General features: G+C 44.9%; 1 protein-coding gene across 1 annotated transcript in view; it reads left to right on the forward strand.

Moving 5' to 3' along the window:
* Positions 1-22,902, forward strand: part of LOC126149564 (cysteine-rich protein 1-like) — a 149,588-nt gene that overhangs the window by 13,726 nt on the left and 112,960 nt on the right. The gene's annotated exons all lie outside the window — the stretch shown is intronic.

Raw genomic sequence — 22,902 nt, forward strand, 5'->3', positions numbered from 1 at the left:
TGAGAGGTGGCATGAGCCCCCTCTCATATTTCTATCTTACGATTCTCCTCTCTAGTTGCATGCGGTGGGAAGTTGCTATTCCTTCACACGCGGACTTCGCACGCAGCGTCTCTCGTCACCCGGGTGGTCTGGTGACAGGCGGGCTCGTCTGACTTTGAAAGGGTAAGCCGACGGGTGTGAGACAGTCGAGTGAATGCTTTCCAGACGCCGACATTTTCAAGAGGCACGCCGGCAGGGGCCTGAAGTAGCGGCTGGGCTAGAGGTTCCGTTACTTCGCAGAAACTTAGCGAAAACACTTTCTGGCGGGCTACCAGCGAGGCGTGGGAATGACTTGTGTACCCAGGCAGTTGTGGCGGGCAAATTCCCGCGCTTTCTGCAAAATCGTAACTGTGATTGGCTTACTCAGGGCATAGCTCCGTGACGTAGCAAAATCGGCGCAGAAATTGGCGCCAAGAATCTCCATTGGTGGAATGGTAGTGTTCCGGCAATGGAGTGGAATTTTCCGCCGGTTTTCCAGTTGCTGATTGGAACGGTTAACCACGGCCACTGTCGTGGGGGCGGGAATGTTCTGTGTTCGGTTTTGTACGGGTGCTCTTGTGGGTAGTCGGCTCTCGCCTTTCGGTCGAGGACGTCGAAGCAACCAGCCATCGCCTCCGGTGCGCCAGATCGTGTTCTGGCAGTTAAGAAGACAGTTTGGTAATGTATGTCCGCAGCACCGGCAGACAGGGATTTTCCTAGGTGATAATCAGAGCTCAGCAGAGCGCGCCTGTTCGTCTTTTTCTAACTTTGTTCTGTCTTGGGTAGCAGCAATTAATGTTGGGTTGGCTATGTGTTTTCTCTAAGATTTGAGTTGCAAGGAATTGGCAGCACATACCACTTCGTCATAATCCTCACAATCTAGTTTAGGGACAACTTCACATTCACAGCGTTTGTTTGAGTATCCAATTTGAGCCAATTTGATGTATTGTAAATGTTTCATGTGTTTTTGTTTATTATTTTGTGTTTAGTCTTAATAAATCACATTGTTATTTTGGACAGAACTTTCATTCTGTTAATCGGTAGAGCAACCCTATCATTCCTCACTATGTTAATGAAACCTTCGTTTATTTAACTTATTTATCAAATTAAATTATTGCAGGTGCCAAACTCTCTTCTACTCCACTGGCAGGGTTGATTAGAGTCAGTTCGCGTATTTTTTTTAATCCTTGTGCAACAGCAAAAGTCGGAGTTAGAATAGGGGGGGGGGGGAGGCTTAGAGCATCATTTACATATGTAGATTCTAGAAGAATTTAGTGTTAAATACACTGCTTGCCCCGGCACCTCGCAACATAAGCAACAAGTGATCCAACATTTGGAATTATTGGACTTCCGTAGAACCATGTGTACGTAACGATAATAAAAATTGTTGAGCCAGATTTCAAATTTTATTTGCGAACATAGCGGCCGCCACCATATTATTTATAGGGTCTCAGTTTATAACAACTAACCCATATGAACACCTAAATTTATTGTCAGAAAATGAAAGGCCAACAGCCGTCCTTATTATATTACTTACTGTGTAGCTAGAGTTTCGGTGCTTCAGTGCAACATCCTCAGGCCTTAATTGATGCTGAAGGGGTTAACACCATCCATATATAGGATGCATCAGTGGCCAACATAACTGTTTTACGCAGACTACCCCTAACTGTGATGTAGTCTCTCCAACCATCAGTTGACAGTCAATGGTTGGACAGACGACATCACTGTTGCAGATAGCGTAAACTAGTTATGTTGGCCACTGGTGCATCGTATATATGGATGGTGATAAACCCTTCAGCATCGATTAAGGCCTGAGGATGGTGCACTGAAGCACCGAAACTGGTAGCTACACAATAAATAACATCGTACACACGGCTGTAGGTGTTTCATTTTCTTATAATAGTGAACCAGAGTCGATTTGCAGTGGCATTTTCGAACATATACTGTGTTCGACATTATGAATTACCTGGAAGAAAAGGACTTACTGACAGGTAGTCAGCACAAATTCAGAAAATATTGTTCTTGTGAAAAACAGCAAGCTCTTCATTCAAACACGAAGTAATGGGTGCTATCGACAAGGGATTTCAAATTAATTACGTATTTCTAGGTTTCCAAAAGGCTTTCGACACAGACCTCACAAGCGGCTTGTGATCAGATTGCGTGCTAATGGAATATCGTCTCAGATGCGTCACTGAAATCGTGATTTCCTGTTGGAACGGTCACAGTTCGTAGTAATTGACGGAAAGTCATTGAGTAAAACAGAAGTGTTATAGCCCCTCTCATGTTCCTGATGTACATAAACGATTTAGGAGACAATCTGAGCAGCCCTATTCCGTTGACTGCAGATGTTGCTGTCATTTACCATCTTGTAAAGTCATCAACGCACTCCCCCAGACTGCCAATCGGACGAAGCGATTTGGTTGAGGACACTGCAGCATCCTCCGTACAGCCCCGGTCTTTCACCGTGTGATTTTCACGTCAATGGCGACCTGGAGAGACACATGCATCGACGTCGGTTACAGTCGTACGAGCAAGTGCAAGAGTGGGTGTGGTTGTGGATCCGTCAGCGGCCAACCGCGTTCTGCAAAACAGAAACTGATCGTCTCGCCTCCCAGTGAGATAAATGGCGTAACGCGTGTGGTGATTCCTTTGAATGGAACCTTTCCATGGTCCCGTTGGTGGCGGGTGTTCGGTTTTCATTTGACTGCCCCTCATATGTCACCCCACACCACTGGTTGGAGGTCAGCAGCACCCAGACCAGCTGTTTACCGTTCTTTGCGTAGGCTGCCGCTGACGCCACAACGGAAAAGGATGCGTTTGGAGTGGTCTGCTGATGAATGGCATCACATTGTCTTCAGCGATGGATTGCGGCTCTGCACTACAGCGGAAGAGCATCGTCGCGGAGAAGGGAGGAGGTCCCATTCTTCCAATATTTTGGAGAGAGACAGCGGTTATACTCCTGGTGTCACGCTGTAGTAAGCCATCGGGTATGACTTCAGGGCACGGCTAGCAGTCAGTGAATTGAGAGAACTATGGCAGTGTGGTGCTGCCATTTTTCAACAGGACAATGCTTGTCCACACATGGAAAGTGCCTCGACGAACTGTCTGCCTGATATTGATGTACTCTAATGGCCAGATAGATACCCAGATCTCTCCCCGATAGAAATTCTGTGTGAGCCGCTCGAACAACTCCGTCCGATTGTCCGCCTGCCTAGCTGAGTGGTAACGTTTTTGCCTCCCATGCAGCAAGCCCGGGTTCGATTCACGGCCGGGTTGGAGATTTTCTCCGCCCGAGGACTGAGTGTTTTGTACCAGAGTGAACCATTCTGCCTCAGGAGAGGATACAACGGCTTTGTGACGACCTTCCCAACGGAATCAGTGTGTGCATCCAGGCCATAGGAGGTGGAACATCGTACAGATGAGTGTGTTCATACTGCCAATATTTTCACCCGATTTTGTAATCACTGAAATAACATCACATATCCTCTCAAACCGTGGAAGTTTAATTTCGTTTCCTGCACACTTCTGGATGCTGCACCTTGTTTGTCAGGCGGTTTGATTTGATCACGGTCGCAAAGTTCGCTTGTAAAAGTTCAGACTAAGCACGGCAATCAAGTTATTTGCCATTGTGTGCACATACCTCAACTCAGTTTCAAGTAATTGCAACGAGTGTCTCGATAACAACCGACAATACTTGACAGCGTAAGCAGAAAACGAAAATTTCGTCAACTGCAAACTTTTACGTAACACACACTGCTGTCATTTCGCTCTCGGTCGACATGTCGGCCACAGGGTGTGGACGTAAACTGCCGACTGACCCTCCAGCGCGCCACACTCCAAATCCCGCATCGTTGTTCCGCTAACCCACACAGTGCCCAGAACCGCTACAAACTTTCACAGCTGAGCGTTAGCGGTACGATTATACTAATATTTTAGATCAGTTTTGTTTCTTCTCTGAGGCGAGGCTCTGCAAGAGCTGCAAAATATGTTCCTTCAGCTTCATTAAGCTATAAAACGGACCCAAAATATTTTACTTCCGTACTTCTTTTTTTCGTGATGAAAGAGATGGTAGTCAGAGGTGCCAAACCGGACAAACAACGTGAATTTTCCGAAAATTTGTAGTTCAGCACCTCACTTTTCCCACTGCCTGAGCGCAATTGCGGGCGGGGGCAGCGTTCTGATGAACATTTTTCTTTTTCGTCAGCATTTCAGGTATTTTGTTATCCAGTTAACCCAAAGGACTTGCGCAGTACTCGCCAATTATGGTATTCAGTTTTGCAAGGTAATCACTTTGAGGAGTCTGTGCCGGGTCGCTGGCTGTTAACCACTGTTAGATTGCTGTTTCGCTTCTTGAACTGGTTTAAAAAAAATCGTTATCCAAACAGGCCAGAAGTTCTGAAACAGTGAAACATGGATTATGCAGTCGAGTGCAAAGACAAGAAATTTCAGTTATTGTGTAGATCGACATTCCTGCACGTATAGCGTTTACCACATATATTTCGACATGTGAATATAACATGTCACGAACGTGACCAAACCCCAGCATCAGTTTCCTCAAGTATCCCTTGAGCACTTCCATCAAGTTCCAATGTCGTTCTTATGACAGCACCATGGCTGATTCCATCTCCATCTTAATCTGGATGAGTGTTCCGTCCCTAATGATATCGACGCCGACGATGTACAAACAGTTCCTCATTTCGTTTGTTCGCACGTGAAACAACCACGTCTTCAATATATTACTTTAAAAGTTGGGAAATCGCAGCCAAAATTATTAATATCACTACCGTTGACTTAGCTCTAAGCAATCACATTGGCGCGCGGTGACTGTTTCAAAAAACAGCTCTAATTGATATATGACGCTTTATGGTAGTACACAATTATTTTCAAGCCATTGTAATTTTTTAATGTTTTACTTTCTTGTACAAATCACATGAAGATGTCGATGCGAAACCAGTAGTGATTTTTTTAAAATAAAAGTACCTAACAGCCAGTGCGGAAAATTTTATTTACTATGTTTTCAACTCTTAGCTTGTATTGCTTGTTGGTGTTCCGACAGTATTCTCTTTCTATCAGAAAATTGTGCAGCTTTACGGCAGTATTATCAGCGCCTTGCTGGAATTTGCTACACTTGAGTGTTTTGCCGATCCCTCCACGTGGAGGAATCCATTAATCTTGCATCGCTTACAGCTGCACGGCGTCGGACCGCTAATCACCGCTCGTATCTTGACAGGCGCCACTCCTCTGGCTGATAGCGGTGTGTCTCCTAATGGTTTCTCTGCTGTGTACTTCAAGAAATAAGAACACGGCTACTGAGTTGTGTTGCTCATTTTGATTGTCGAATGAGTGGTGCCGTTGTTTTTATCTAATCTGCTCAACGTTGCATCACTGCCAGCAGTGACAGCATCGCGTGTTCTCACCTCGATGATTTCATGACTCATGTCACCACAGTTCACATGGATTCATGAAATCTCGACTGCAGGAAGAATGGTGTAGCTTCAGATGTGATGCTTCAGCAGAACTACTAAGCTGTGCAATATTTTAATTATCGTATTTCCGCATGTATGAGACGCACCATACTTCGAAAAACTGTGTGTCTAATAAAACGAGTCATAAAATGCTTCTAAAACTTTTACTTAATGAAACATGCCATAAAATGTTATAAAACTGTTGCTTAATTCATCGTGCCATAAAATCGTTATAAAACTTTTACTTTCGTTCCGCGCCCTTTCGTTCTGTATTTGTCCCAACTTTTCCGCCCTTGTTGCCGAGGTATTACGTCACGTTTTGTCATGTTTGTCCAGAAATAGCTCGTATTAGAGGTTTACGTACAACGCTGAACACCAGCTAAAAGGTAAGCAGCCTGCAGGGGCGAATGGTGAACAAGCGTTGCTCCTCTTCTAACAACGCAAACAATTCTAGCCAGGCTACAGGACGAAGAAGCCCTGCTGAGAACACAGTAGCAGAGAAAGCCCACTAAATGAGAATTCATTAAAATGGAATTCAGAGAAGAAATCTAAAATAGGGACTCAAGAGCAAAGGGTGGTTGGCATTTCTGTGTTCCGAAAGATAAGTCAGGATGAACTGCTGACGACAAACAAGTGTTTCCTCCCATACGAGGACGCAGTTCATGAACGCTATCGAAGGAGCGTGCGTACACACAACACAGTGGAAAAAGATGTGCGAGTTTTATGAACAAGTCTTTCGATTTCAGTGGTGGAAGACACAAAATTTCGAGTTAGTGACTGGTCTCGAATGTGTATGAAGACTGCCTTCAAATTGATGTGCTAAGTACCAAATGTCTTGATGAGAATGGGGTTGAAAAAATGTGAAGGTGAGTGCACCTTATTCATGACTTGTTACGAGGCATGCAAGCAGTCAATCTTTCTTCATTCGTGAATGTAACAGAGTGGGGAATGACTGTGTACTGGGTCTAGAAGTGTACACGGCGTCTCAGACACTTAGGGAGATAAATATGCAACTGGTAGAGGATCCTAAACTTAGAATTCTAATGTGGAGAATCAATGCTGAGGAATGAATATTCCGGGTAATACTTGGTCTCGAATGAGCAGTGCGTGTGATTGGCGTGTTCGTAAACTGCTCAAACGACTGCCTGTCGCATCACCGTAGATGCTACTACCTTGGAAAAGCACTGATAGTGTGTACATGAACGAAGTTGCATCGACATACCACAGGTGCCAAGGGTTGTGATAATAATAATGACAAAGTATAAATATTGTAATATATTAATGTTAAATTAAGAGTTTATTTGTGTCTGTCCTTATTACATCCCTGTAATATAAATTAACAGATTCCAAATCAGAGGAATACGCCCTCGGAAATACACTCCTGGAAATTGAAATAAGAACACCGTGAATTCATTGTCCCAGGAAGGGGAAACTTTATTGACACATTCCTGGGGTCAGATACATCACATGATCACACTGACAGAACCACAGGCACATAGACACAGGCAACAGAGCATGCACAATGTCGGCACTAGTACAGTGTATATCCACCTTTCGCAGCAATGCAGGCTGCTATTCTCCCATGGAGACGATCGTAGAGATGCTGGATATAGTCCTGTGGAACGGCTTGCCATGCCATTTCCACCTGGCGCCTCAGTTGGACCAGCGTTCGTGCTGGACGTGCAGACCGCGTGAGACGACGCTTCATCCAGTCCCAAACATGCTCAATGGGGGACAGATCCGGAGATCTTGCTGGCCAGGGTAGTTGACTTACACCTTCTAGAGCACGTTGGGTGGCACGGGATACATGCGGACGTGCATTGTCCTGTTGGAACAGCAAGTTCCCTTGCCGGTCTAGGAATGGTAGAACGATGGGTTCGATGACGGTTTGGATGTACCGTGCACTATTCAGTGTCCCCTCGACGATCACCAGTGGTGTACGGCCAGTGTAGCAGATCGCTCCCCACACCATGATGCCGGGTGTTGGCCCTGTGTGCCTCGGTCGTATGCAGTCCTGATTGTGGCGCTCACCTGCACGGCGCCAAACACGCATACGACCATCATTGGCACCAAGGCAGAAGCGACTCTCATCGCTGAAGACGACACGTCTCCATTCGTCCCTCCATTCACGCCTGTCGCGACACCACTGGAGGCGGGCTGCACGATGTTGGGGCGTGAGCGGAAGACGGCCTAACGGTGTGCGGGACCGTAGCCCAGCTTCATGGAGACGGTTGCGAATGGTCCTCGCCGATACCCCAGGAGCAACAGTGTCCCTAATTTGCTGGGAAGTGGCGGTGCTGTCCCCTACGGCACTGCGTAGGATCCTACGGTCTTGGCGTGCATCCGTGCGTCGGTGCGGTCCGGTCCCAGGTCGACGGGCACGTGCACCTTCCGCCGACCACTGGCGACAACATCGATGTACTGTGGAGACCTCACGCCCCACGTGTTGAGCAATTCGGCGGTACGTCCACCCGGCCTCCCGCATGCCCACTATACGCCCTCGCTCAAAGTCCGTCAACTGCACATACGGTTCACGTCCACGCTGTCGCGGCATGCTACCAGTGTTAAAGACTGCGATGGAGCTCCGTATGCCACGGCAAACTGGCTGACACTGACGGCGGCGGTGCAAAAATGCTGCGCAGCTAGCGCCATTCGACGGCCAACACCGCGGTTCCTGGTGTGTCCGCTGTGCCGTGCGTGTGATCATTGCTTGTAAAGCCCTCTCGCAGTGTCCGGAGCAAGTATGGTGGGTCTGACACACCGGTGTCAATGTGTTCTTTTTTCCATTTCCAGGAGTGTATTTGAGAAACATGCGTCAGACATTTAATTTAACGACACTAATATTAAAAAAAATTGTCACAACCATGGCAATGTCATAATTTAAATGGTATGAAATCTAAGTGTATGCTCTCCGTTATGATTATTTCACTTAGCATGAAGTTTGTGAACACGATCTGCATTTTGGGGTTCTGCAAGCGTGTAACTTTGGGAGGTGAGTTTGGGTGGGGGGGGGGGGGCCGTTTGTTTCGGCCGTTACTGACTAACATCAACGGTCGATCTTCTTCCTGTTAGGTCTTACTCTTTGTGTCTTGCTCACTCAACTTCGTTAGGCTCACGAGCAAGTCGAGTTAGTTCTCACCAGTAAGTGTGTGGGTGGGCACGTTCAGCTGGTCGGGTTGAAAACCCACTGTTGTACTCTACCTGCCGTAGATGGTACTGATAAATTGTCGTTTGGAGGGGGTTCATGAGTACCAACACCTCCCCGCCCCCGCCTCCCCCCCCCCCAACCTAGATCCACGCGTGCCGGAAGCTGAATAGCGACAGTGACATGATCCGCGAGCAGCCGCATTTCGTAATCTGGCCCCTGACAGCTGGGTTGTGGCGATAGCGTGCCTCTTCACAGCTTCTCTTCGCCACACGGACATCGCCCGCTCGCTCATGCATGAAGTCATCGGATTTTCACGGCCATTTGTCTGGCGTCATGCCCACACATAGCTGCTGCTCGTAACTCTGTCTCTCTTGAGCCGCGGCAGCGGAACGTTCTTCTGTCAGCGGATGACAGCCCTTCTTCCGGGTACTAAGGTTCCTGCGGAACCGTCCCAAATATATCTCCGGTAAGCAGGGTTCGCTATACTCTTCAGTAATGGAGGCGAACGTTCGTGGATCCTGAGACCGCGATATACGGGTCATCCTAATTTATGTTCTCCGTCAGTTACTATTCTCCAAGCGTACAAAAAAAAAAGAAGGTTCAAATGGCTCTGAGCACTATGGGACTTAACATCTTAGGTCATCAGTCCCCTAGAACGTAGAACTACTTAAACCTAACTAACCTAAGGACATCACACACATCCATGCCCGAGGCAGGATTCGAACCTGCGACCGTAGCAGTCCCGCCGTTCCGGACTGCAGCGCCTAGAACCGCACGGCCACCGCGGCCGGCGCAAGCGCACATATCAGTACTTAATCAAGTGGTAAAGAGATATAAGTGATATGGGAAAGTGTCAGGAGGCTCCATCAAGAATGCTGCTACAACCGTTCAAGTTTCAGTGGATTTTATCTATCGTGAGGTACGTGGCAAATGACACGTTTATGAAAATCCCATTTAGTTTCAGAATCTTAGTTCGATTTTCATGCGTATATGATACTCTTCTGAGAAGACACACTTGTTTTTCTCGTAATATTGGACACTACGGTAAGTACACCGTCCTACTAACTTACGTGACCTCAATTATTTTTTTCATTCAGGAAAGTTAAGAAAGACTCACAGTCAGCGTTTTTCTTGCAACGGCAGATTAAAGGGTTTCCAAATTGCGCGTGTAATTTCTCCGCAATTTAGGGGTCTAAATAAAACCTCATTTGTGAGTCTCGAGAGTCTGCTGGTCGTAATTGTCTGTTGCACTGTAGCGTTCAAAAAATATTCAAATGTGTGTGAATTCCTAAGGGACCAAACTGCTGAGGTCATCGGTACCTAGACTTACACTCTACTTAAAGTAACTTACGCTAAGAGCAACACACACACCCATGCCCGAGGGAGGACTCAAATCTCCGGCAGGAGGGGTCGCGCAATCAGTGACATGGCTCTCTGACAGCGCGGCTGTAGCGTTCCTTCAGCGATTTTTGGTTTTGTATTCTTCAGATCTGTTAACCTAGAAATGTCGCGTCAACACACTGCAGAGTTTTACAGATAAATGACCTCGAGCGTTGGAAAAAAAGACGCATCTCTGTATTTTAAAAATATTTTTATTCGGTTTCAGCCATGCAAGCTGTGGTCGCAGCCTTGTTAGGTATGAGTTAACAATAATGTAAGTTTTTACTTAGAAGTCACCGTAGAACTATGCTGGCTTCTAGCAGTACCCGTAAATAGCATGTAGCCATATTTACATGTGATTGTGTATTGAGAGTATAAAATGAGTCGTTCTTCAATCGTGCATGTGAACAACTTTGTAAGTTGCGTAGAAAGACTCGCACCAGGCCAGGAACACTGACAAGAGCGTCGCACCATCGAGAAAAAGTCAGCGTCGAACTAAGTCACGTTCAGAATTGACCACTTTGAATATTAGATATTCCCCACAGTGTTTTGTTTCTGTTGTTCACTTGCATCGAAAGTTAACTTTCTCTACACTTTTAAATGTATCAGACTCTTTGTTTATTGACCGCTGATCCTCTTAAAATCAATGACTAAACGCAAAGTATTAAAGATGCTGGCTTCTCATTCGCTCATTCTTCACAGACCTACACTTTTTCCCACAGCACTGGAAATTTACAAACATTTGTGGAACTGGTGGACATATCCACTGTGCGCAAATGCCCCTATCTACAGCTTGACCGTCTTCCTATGAGCGCCAGCTCCTTTCTCCTTCGTCATTAACAAAGCTCAAATTAAATCGTTGTATCCTCAGTGTCACCTCACTTGGAACCATCATATTCTTTTTTTCCATTACACTTGCTTTTCTAACATGTCATATTCGACGTATCAGAGTTTCACTAGTGACCTCTGTTTCGAAAATAGGGGCGCCTCATGTCTATAGAACAGCTTAAGCAAAATACATGTCATCCTGAAAGAATTCATTGGCGACAAGTGGGATCACATATAGGATGCGCACAACAGCTAAGGAAATTGGAAGGGGAATTCGTGGAGGCCATCACCTCGAAATGAGTTGTAGCTGCGTTTTTACTGTCAATCGGCCAACGTGGTACAGCATTGAATCCGCCTGCAGAGTATAATTTTTGCCTATATTAATTAAGTTTCATGTTACATGGATTTCCTGCAAGATAAATCGTACTGGTATGGAACGAGTCATTTTATATTCAAATCACAGATTATTTTGTAAATATGCCTACAAGCTGATCATTTACTCTATGCTAAATACAACCATAATGTGGCATAATGAATGTGGTATTTTCTTCTGATATTGTAATTATGCACAGCATTGTTCCTTTTGATCCACAGTGAATTATTTACAACAAACTTCTTGAGGGAATAAATTTACAGTGAAGCAGTAGTCAGAATGCCCAGCTACTTAAACAGGTATCTACAAGATAACTGTTGGTGAACACCACATATTATTCGCATTGTACGTTTTTGAGCAATAAAGACGTTCTTTCTTGAAGAGGAGTTATTATCCCAGACCATTATTCCATGTAGTATTATTGAGTAAAAATACGTAAAGTTACGGATTTCTCTCTTCCTAAGATTTGCAGAGATTCTAAGTGCTTGTGTGGCTGAACTAAATTGTTTTAGGATTTCCAACATGTGCTTTATCCAGTTTAAATTCTCATCTATGTGCGCACCTAAGAATTTTGAATTTTCCACCGTATCTATTATTTCCTCATCGTGTGCTACACTTATCATTGATGCAGTAGCACTAGATGTGGAGAACTGAGTATGTTGCGTCTTTTTAAAAGTGAGGTTGAGACCATTCGCAGGAAACCAATGAATTACACTCTTAAGAAAATTGTTTTCGTTTACAATTTCTTCTGTTGCTATATTTATGCTTGTGTTGATTGAATAGCAGCATCATCCACCCAAAAGAACCAACTCTGCTTGTTATATGTTAGACAGAAGATCGTTTTATATGAGAAGCAATAGCGGACCTAAGATTGAGGCTTGGGGAACCCTCATACGTGATTTCTCCCGAGCCAGAATAATTTCGCGGACTACATTGGTTGAACTACTAAGTACAACTTTCTACTTTTGGTTAGGTGTGACATTATCCATTGGTTACCTATACAATCAATCCCATATGCATTACAATTCGTCGCATGGACAAAGATCGAGACGGACATCGGTCTTGGATATGTCTTGAGGAACCATCCCGGCATTCACTGACAAGTAATTTGGAGGAAGCAGGAGGAAAGAGGACCGTAGATTTGAACCTAAACCGGCATGCAGGCCGAGTGAGTAGCAGTTCAGCGGAACATACGTTCTGTTACCGTGGAGCCACGTGTAGCAAAGCACAGTGGACACCTCTGCGGACATTCCGCAGTGTGAAGTCAGCCGAGTGGAATGTCGCCTTTTACGCCTGACAGACACCGTTGAGTCTCTGACCAGTCCGCCTTCCCGTATGGGGATTTCCACCTACAGTACGTGTCCGACGTTTTATTGCGTGTTACTCAGAAAGAGTCGGCATATTTAAGTGTCCGGGCGCATGGCTTTACCGAAGACGGGACGCCTGACAACTAAGCAAAATTCCGCGCTGAACAAGGTCTACAGTTGTTTTCTCAAATTTAAACGAGAAATTCTTTTATTTTTGGAATTGACACGATTGTGTGTAAAACCTGTCTTCGGTGCCTTTTTACAGCGTAGCATCAATAGAAGTTTACGAGATAGGGATTTACCGCAGAGTAGTTTAAGATATCGTGGACCTTGAAAATGTTAAATGAGGAAATTCTGAAACGTGGCAGCGGAACTGAGACTTATCGCTACGTATTATAAAGTCTCTCTACGCGTTTTTCTGTCTGTGTGTCGTGGCTGTGAGACGGGGAAGGACTTTAATCTAAGGAAGAGACGGAAAAGGGCTTAGAAGATCAGTTGAACGGAATGGAAAGAAAAGAATATACAAGTTAAATATCAACAAAACTAAAACGTGGGTAACTGAATGTAGATTATTAGATCAGGCGATGCTGAGGGAATTGGATTAGGAAACGAGACACTGAAAGTGATAGAAGAGTTGTGCAATTTGAGCGGTAAAATAACGGGGGTATGAAAAGTAGAATTGCAATAGCAAGAAAAATGTGTCTGAAAAAGGTAGATTTGTTAATATCGAACGTAAGTTTAAATATTAGCAAGCCTTTCTCATAAGAGTAGAATTCTGAATATTATATGGCTAAACAGTTTTTGATGTTACTGAAGAACAGTCATACAATAATTTTTAAATGAATACACCGCCGTTTGACTGTAGTGTTGTGTATCTAATTACGACCCAGGTTTCGGCCTTTTATGCCATTTTCAAGTGATAGAGTTCAGCAAATACACGAAGCATAATATAGAAACATCGAATGCTGCAGAAAGTACTCCTGTTGAACCAATAAGAAAGTCCCAGAATCTTTTAAAAAGCATAAGGTAAAAAAAAAAAAATTGGGAACAGCTAGATGTGAAAGTGCAGCCCTTTCTTTTCACCGTTAACCATGCTGTGAAGTGCACTTCGACTTCAGTGAGAAAGAAGCAACTAAGGTAGATGGTATACAGCGTGTAAAGGCTGCAAATATCATTATTTGATATCTAAATATGACTAATTGCACCAAAAACGACACGCTTTTGATAGATCATCATTCTGCGAAAGCACGGAAGCGGTACACTTTCATAGGATGAAAATTATAACACGAAAAGCATCAAATAAGAATAGCCTGTAACTACAGATATGTAGTTTCCTGTCTTTTATTATATAGAATAGTATCTAAAACGTCGCCTTTATGATAGATCCTCTATGTACGGTACTTTGAAACAGCTTATATTCATAAGACATACGCCAGTCGACTGGAAGACTCTCTTTTAAATTCTGAAGGTAGCAGAGATAAAATACAGGGAGCGAAAGGTTATTTACAATTTGTACAGAAGGCAGTTATAAGAGTCGAAGTGCGCGTAAGGGAAGCAGTGGTTGAGAAGGGAGTGAGACAGGCTTCTAGACTATTCCCGTTGTTGTTCGATCTATACTGAGCAAGCAGTAAAGGAAACAAAAGAAAAAAATGGGTAGGAATTAAAATCCAAGGGGAAGAAATAAAAACTTTGAGGTTTGCCGATGACATTATGTCAGAGACAGCAAAGGATTTGGAAGAGCAGTTGAACGGAATGGAGAGTGTACTGAAAGGAGGATATAAGATGAACTTCAGCAGAATCAAAACGAGGGTAATGGAATGTAGTCGAATTAAATCAGATGATACTGAGAGAATTAGAGTAGGAAATGAGACACTTAAAGTAGTAGGTGAGTTTTGCTATTTGGGCAGCGAAATAACTGGTCATGAGCCGGCCGGGGTGGCAGAGCGGTTCTAGGCGCTCCAGTCTGGAACCGCGCGACCGCTACGGTCGCAGGTTCGAATCCTGCCTCGGGCATGGGTGTGTGTGATGTCCTTAGGTTAGTTAGGTTTAAGTAGTTCTAAGTTCTAGGGGACTGATGACCTCAGAAGTTAAGTCCCGTAGTGCTCAGAGCCATTTGTACCATTTGAACTGATCATGGCCGAATTAGAGAGGATATAAAATGTCGACTGGCGATGGCGAGGAAAGCGTTTCTGAAGAAGAGAAATTTGAGTGAAACATGGACGATAAACAGTTGGGACAAGAAAAGAATAGAAGTTTGGAAATGTGGTGCTACAGAAGAATGTTGGGGATTAGATGGGTAGATCACGTAACTAATGAAGAGGTACTGAACAGAATTGGGGAGAATAGGAATTTGTTGCACAACTCGACTAGAAGAAGGGATCAGTTGGTTGGACACATTCTGAGGCATCAAGGGATCACTAATTTAGTACTGGAGGAAAGCGTGGAGGCTAAAAATCGTAGAGGGAGACCAGTAGACGAAAACAGTAAGCAGATTCAGAAGGGAGATGAAGAGGCTTGCACAGAATAGAATAGCATGGAGTGCTGCATCAAACCAGTCTTTGGACTGAAGACCACAACACGCCATAACATGAATACCGATAAATAAGGAGTTCAACTTCATACAGTATGGCGTCTCCTAACTTGTACTTGAAACTTAGACCCGATGTTGATTCTCATTGGCCACGTTCCTCTCCTGAGGCAAAATGACACATTCTTCTTTTCACGCTTCGCGTGTAATGCAACATGGGATTCCACGCTGTGACGTCACCACTCCTAGTCTACGAACGTTTTGATGCGCTTGCGAGGACGACTTCAGGAGGAGTCAAACCCGTAACCGTGTGCGCCCGCGCTGGGTTCGAAGACCGGGCACGCGGCCGCGCGGAGCAGGTTCCGGCCAGTTGCCGGCGGCGCGAAGAGTCCGCGAGCGACCTTGCAGATGCACCAAGGTCGGCCCGCTGCCAACTGCCGGAAGGGGAAAGAGGAGGATTACGGAGTACGTGCGGCTCGCCGGCACACCTGCTGCTCGCTTCCTCTGTGGCGGCGGCCGTTGCAAGAAGCGGCCGCACCGCCACCAGCACCACCTAGCTGCCAGAGCTGGTAACTACAACGTGTGCATCTGTATTCTGCAAGCCGACTTATTGCGGCGTCTTGTAGCAATACGGGGGCACTACCACCACTGTTCTCTCAACGTTCTCCTGTGCCATTCTCGAATGTTGCCTGTGACTAGTGTGTCCGTCCGAACATTCGGCTTCGGCCACCTTCGGCCAAAAATACCACTTCGGCCAAAACTACGGCTTCGGCCAAAATATGCCGAGGTTTAGGCGGAAGCCGAAGATTTGTAGCAAGTACCGAAATTGAAATAACTGTTAGAACTGCGCATGCGCCGTGGATGCCGTCAATTAACCTGCAACAGTCGCGAAGCTTTCACCTACTTGGTGCGGACTGAAGTAGACTGTGCTGCGTCGGTCGGCCGCCGTCGTCAGTAAATACAGGTTCGTGCAGGAGATTTTCTTACGCAAGAAATACCCCGCATTTATTTATTGCAACTCTAATGGATCCCCGTTTTGACGTGGCCGTGAGGTTCTAGGCGCTGCAGTCTGGAACCGCGAGACCGCTACGGTCGCAGGTTCGAATCCTGCCTCGGGCATGGATGTGTGTAATGTCCTTAGGTTAGTTAGGTTTGGGTAGTTCTAAGTTCTAGGGGACTGATGACCTCAGATGTTACGAGTGCTTAGAGTCATTTGAACCATTTTTCTGCGACAGAATCCGTCGCGGTCGAGTTAAATAGCTCATATGGACGTAGATGTTGATGAGCCTAGACCTTCCTGTTCAACGTCTGATGCAGATACCGAAAATACATCCTCAAAAAATGATAATGATTTATGGGATTCACTTGTTAAACTTGCATTACCAGTTACAAGTGGTAACAAGTTGGATTTGGAGCATCACTATCCTCCTTTTGAAGAACATCTAACATGTTTTTTAAAAGAACGTTTGCTTTTGAGTAATGCTTCTCGTCCATATACTTATCTACGTCCAGTTGCACTTAAATATTTATCTGCACCTCATACTAGTGTTCCTAGTGAACAATTGTTCAACGCAGCGGGACAGATCTATGCGGACAGGCGATCTAACTTAATTGGTGAAACTGTGAGCAAATTATTATCTTAGCTTCCAACGTAAGACTTATCAACTTTGATTATCAATTCTTTTTTTCGTTGATAGTTGTCGAAACGCTAATGGAAATTCAAGTTTCATTTGGCTGTTAGTATGTGTTTCTCTAATTGTAATTTTCAAGTACTTCTTTTAAGTAAATAAATATTATAATTGAATTTATTTCAGGTGGTGTTATTTCTGATAGGTTGCAAGATAATTTTAATCATCTCGTTACATTGTTTATATTATATTTTAAAGACGTCATTATTTTATTCACATTTCGCCAATCTTGAACAGAATTTCTTGGAGCTATTAGGGTGGAAAGGCGCACTATTCCCCCTGTCCGAACTTGGCGACTTCCCTTCCCTGGCAGCTAGAAATGCCGAGCGCTTGGTGTACTGATGAAGACGACAGGAGATGCTCGAACAAGAACTGTAATGCCAAAATTTTAACAATCGAAAGTAGTCATAGTTTTCCTCTCTGTCGGAGGCAATCACAAAATGTGATCTTCAGATCTTCAGAAACTAAAGTGGGAAATATAAGAACCAAATTACAAACACGAATATTAAAAATCAGTTTTCTTCTATCAGAGAAACCGTACTTTAAAATAGTTCTAAAATAAAACATGGCCCATACACGTGTTTTTAACATGAGGTATGTATAATCCACGTAAGATAACGAAATTTACGTAAGATAACTAAAAGGGTAGGGTTATATAAGTGGGTTGGAACTTTGATAGTGACGACGAATTTGTAGCAGTTCTGAAGTGAATGTCGTGAAGTGTTTCCTTGAGTTCAGAAATCGAGTTGAACTTACGAGAGCTTAAGTCAGGGCAGTGCAGTAGGTGGTATACCACTTAGCAGCCCCATCAGTCAGCCGGCCTCGGTGGCCGTGCGGTTCTAGGCGCTACAGTCCGGAACCACGGGACTGCTACGGTTGCAGGTTCGAATCCTGCCTCGGGCATGGATGTGTGTGGTGTCCTTAGGTTAGTTAGGTTTAAGTAGTTCTAAGTTCAAGGGGACTGATGACCTAAGATGTTAAGCTTGGAGTAACCCCCCTCCCAGCCTTCCTTTGGTAACGCGTGTTATAGAAAAATACTAGGGTTAAGCCACTCAACAAAGACAAGACTTCCAGTCCACATTGTATACTAGTTAGGTTCCTTTCAGAGAATGTTGATATAAAAGCGCCATTTGCCAATTATATACACCAACTCGCTCGATGCTAGGTCTTATACAAAGACTGAAAAGTTGCACAGGTCACACGCCTATTTATCATTGTAATCAGTCTGCATGCCTACAGTGCATCGCCTTCGTTGTGCGACTGGATTCGTGATTTCCTGTTAGAAAGGTGACACCTAGTGCCTAGAACCGCTCGGCCACCCCCGGCCGGCTAGGAGTGGGACAATCTGGACCAACAATGCCTTGATGAACTTGTGGATAGTATGTCACGATGAATATAGGCATGCATCAATGCAAGAGGACGTACTACTGGGTATTAGAGGTACCACCACCTCTGAAGTTCTCGCTGTATAGTGTTACAACATGCAATGTGTGATTTTCATGAGCAGTAAAACGGGCGGAAACGATGTTTATGTTGATCTCTATTCCAATTTTCTGTACAGGTCCCGGATCTCTCGGAACCGAGGTGACGCAAGACTTTTTTTTTTAATGTGTGTATTATAAGCCATCTGATGTTGCTAATCTATACAAACGATTTAGGAGACAATCTGAGGAGCTCTCGTACATTGTTTGCAGATGATGTCGTCTAGTAAAGTCATCAGAAGGTCAAAACTAATTACAAAATGATTTAGGCAAGATATCTGCATGGTGCGAAAAGTCGCAATTGTTTCTAAACAGTAAAAAGTGTGAGGTCATCCACTTGAGTACTAAATGTATAGCGTCGTAAAGAGTGGAACAGGCAAAATACTGTCACATCATAATTAACGTTTTATTTTCAGCATATTTACGGCATTTATCATCGTGGACGTCACACCAGTTTAGACGTACGTGGCAATAGCAATAAATATCGAAACAGTCTATCATAAAGAAATATTAGTCATTCTAAGTAACTATTTCGGTGCGTCTTTCTAATAATCATGCCATTATCAGACATGTTGCTGGCCCTAAAGAAGAAAAATTGTTGACGAAAAGGAATACTTCAGATTACGATTACACGATAAACCACACGAAACTAAAGGCTGTCAGTACATCTAATTACCTAGGGATTACAGTTACGAACATTTGTAAATTGGGATGATTACGTAGGTAATGTTGTGGGGAAGGCGAGTCAAACACTACGTGTAATTGGCCCAACACTTAGAAGATGCAGCAGATCTACTAGATTGCCTACATTACGTTTGTCCCGCCTCTTCTATAGTATTGCTGTACCGCTTGGGATCCCTATCAGATAGTATTGACGGAGGAAGTATTTCCAGTCGTTGATGAAGTTTCTCTACCCTCGGAACAAAGCAAAGGTCGTTTAGTGAATCTCGTTGCCCGATTCTTTCTTCAGTTCTTTACTTTTCACAATACTGATATATAAGACAAGCCGTACAATTACTGTATGTATTCAGCATACTAACACTGACTGAATTAATCCCTTATGTCAGTACTGATGTCTGTTGCCACACTAGTGAATAAGATTTTTCTGGAAAAGTACGTGTGGGTAGAAGAGTTTTATGGTAGTGGGATTTCCACCTCCGTAACAAACTAAGAGAGGAGAAATTTCAAGTGTTTCCAGTGTTCTGTTAGAGAATGATATTAAAAGTGAGGATACCAATAAAGGACGAGACGTAGTAGAAATAAAACACAATATCACACTGAAGGGAAGTAATTGTAGCATAAGACGAGTATTTGAGTGTTTATCTCAAATTATTGATGACTTTATAAATATTTAGGAGTAATATTAAGAAGTAGTATGAAATGGCACGAACACGTAAAATCCATATTAAGGCGAGCGAATGAAATGGTTTGTCAGAAAGTTTGCGGGGAAGTGCGGTTCAAAAAAAATGTTCAGATGTGTGTGAAATCTTATGGGACTCAACTGCTAAGGTCGTCAGTCCCTAAGCTTACACACTACTTAACGTAAATTATCCTAAGGACAAACACACACACACACACACACACACTCACACACACACACACACACACACACACACACATATACACACATGCCCGAGGGAGGACTCCAACCTCCACCGGGAGCAGCCGCACAGTCCATGACTGCAGCGCACCAGACCGCTCGGCTAATCCCGCGCGGCAAGTGCGGTTCATCTGTAAAGAAAAGTACATACAAGAAGTTGGTGCGATTCGACCAGTTCTGGAGTACTGTTCCAGTGTTTGCAGCCCATATCAAGTAAGCGTGACTGCAGGCACCGAACGAATTCAGAGACATGTTGATGGGATTATGCTGCTACTCTAGTATTTCTCCGGCGTAGGTATCACTAAGTTTAGGGCACGTTCAGAGGTTAAACAGTCATTTTTCCCTCTGCCCAGTACGCGAATGGAATCGGACAGATAAACGAGAATATTGATACAATGTACCCTCCGCCATTTACTGAACAGTTGGCTGCAGGTACCGAACCGTGCTGAAACAACCATATTAGTAAGAGGGGTAACTTCCACGGGCGGCAATGCAGGCGCTGACACTGGCATCCAGTCTATCGAACAGATGGCGCATACTGTCCTGGGATGCGTTATGACATCCCTGCTCGACCTGTTCTGTAAGAGTTGTGCTAGAGTTGTTGGTTGACGAGTCGTACGAGACATTTCTCGCCCCATACGTGCTCTATTTGAGACAAGTCCGGAGGCTTTGCTGGCAAGGGAAGTTGCTGCACGTCTTGCAGATCAGTTTTGCGGGCAGCGTAAGGACGAGCATTATCCTGTTGGAACAGCACATCGCCCTGCTGCAAGAAAGGCGAAAGATCGGTCTGACAGCATTCTGCCCGCACTGAGCGCTGCTTAGCGTCCCCTCCAGAAGTACCAAAAGCGAACGACAGTCTTAGCTTATCGCGCCCCAGACCATAATGTCTGGGATCGCGCCAGTGTGTCTTGGTCGAATGCACTCTATAAGGCAACGCTCACCAGGTCTTCGTCGTAAGCGCAAACGACCATCAGCTGCGTACAGACATAATCTCCTTTCATCGTGAAAAACCACGACGCGCCATTCCATCTTCCAAGTGATACTCTGAGGGCACCAGTCGAGTCATGCACGTCGATGCTGTGGCGTGAGTGAAAAACGGGCTAGAGGTGGGCGTGCCCGTAGTCCCGACAGCTAATAACCGGTTCACAACAGCTCGTGTTCTCGCGTCTGGGCTCACAAGCCCTCTTACCTGAGCTGTGGTACTTGTACGACCTGCTTCTGCTGTCTGTACCATGCGACGATCCAGGTGGACGTCTGTGCTGCGTGGACATCCAGAACCTCGTCTGCAGGTGTGAGAATGGTTCACTTGACCACTGATACTAGCATCGTAGCACAACTGATGCAGCACGTCCAGTTGCATGGCAATTCTCCGAAAGGACCATCCTGCCACTTGAAAGGCCACAATTTGACCGTTTCAAACCGTCTCACTTGGCTGTAGGAAGCACGTGTGCGTCTCCGTGGCATGGTTGCCTGCTTGCTTCACATGGCCGGCCGAGGTGGCCGAGCGGTTCTAGGAGCTACAGTCTGGAATTGCGCGACCGCTACGGTCGCAGGTTCGAATCCTGCCTCGGGCATGGATGTGTGTGATGTCCGTAGGTTCGTTAGGTTTAAGTAGTACTAAGTTATAGGGGACTGATGACCTCAGAAGTCCCATAGTGCTCAGAGCCATTTGAACCATTTTTTGCTTCACATGTTTGCACCACATTCAGCCTTCTGGCTGGAGCATTTTCTGTAAAAGAGTAGACAGAGATGGCGCTCTTGTAGGAATGCTACTACTTTATATGTTGGTGGAGACGTTCAAACTGTTATCAGTACATCTACCATCCCCGTTTTCAAGAAGGGACGTCGAACAGATGTGCAGAACTATAGCCCTAAATCTCTAACGTCGATCAGTTGTAGAATTTTGGAACACGTATTATGTTCGAGTATAATGACTTTTCTGAAGAGTAGAAATCTACTCTGTAGGAAACAGTATGGGTTTCGAAAGAGACTATCACCTGAAACCCAGCTCGTGCTGTTCGTCCAAGAGACTCAGAGAGCCATAGACACCGGTTCCCAGGTAGATGCCGTGTTTCTTGACTTCCGCAAGGCGTTTGATACAGTTCCCCACAGTCGTTTAATGAACAAAGTAAGAGAACATGGACTATCAGACCAGTTGTGTGATTGGATTGAAGAGTTCCCAGATAACAGAACGCAGTATGTCATTCTCAATGGAGAGAAGTCTTCCGAAGTAAGAGTGATTTCAGGTGTGCCGCAGGGAGTGTCGTAGGACCGTTGCTATTCACGACATGTATATATAAAAGATCTTGTGGATAACATCGGAAGTTCACTGAGGCTTTCTGCGGTTGATGCTGTAGTATATCGAGAGGTTGTAACAACGGAAAATTGTACTGAAATGCAAGGGGATCTGCAACGAATTCACACATGGTGCAGGGAATGGCAATTGTATCTCAATGTAGACAAGTGTAATGTGCTGCGAATACATAGAAAGAAAGATCCTTTATCTTTCAGCTACAATATAGCAGGTCAGCAACTGAAAGCAGTTAATTCCATAAATTATCTGGGAGTAGGCATTAGGAGTGATATAAAATGGAATGACCATATAAAATTAATCGTCGGTAAAGCTGATGCCAGACTGAGATTCATTGGAAGTATACTAAGTGATGTGTTGGCAGATGTGCCAACACCTTGTAGTTTGAGGAGCCGATATGCACGCGTTTAATTCACGCCGGTGGCGCTAGGTCTGCAATTACTGACAGTGGCGACACGCGGGTCCGACATGTACTAATGGACCGCGGCCGATTTAAAGCTACCACCTGGCAAGTGTGGTGTCTGGCGGTGACACCACACTAAGGAAATGCAGTCCGAAAACAAAATAAGTTGGTTACAGTACACTTGTCCGCCCACTGTTTGAATACTGCTCACCGGTGTGGGATCCGTACCAAATAGCTTTGATAGAAGAGATAGAGAAGATCCAACGGAGAGCAGCGCGCTTCGTTGCAGGATCATTTAGTAATCGCGAAAGCTTTACGGAGATGATAGACAAACTGCACTGGAAGACTCTGCAAGAGAGACGCTCAGTAGCTC

The sequence above is a fragment of the Schistocerca cancellata genome, chromosome 2 (genome assembly GCF_023864275.1).
Source record: "Schistocerca cancellata isolate TAMUIC-IGC-003103 chromosome 2, iqSchCanc2.1, whole genome shotgun sequence".
Classification (NCBI taxonomy): domain Eukaryota; kingdom Metazoa; phylum Arthropoda; class Insecta; order Orthoptera; family Acrididae; genus Schistocerca; species Schistocerca cancellata.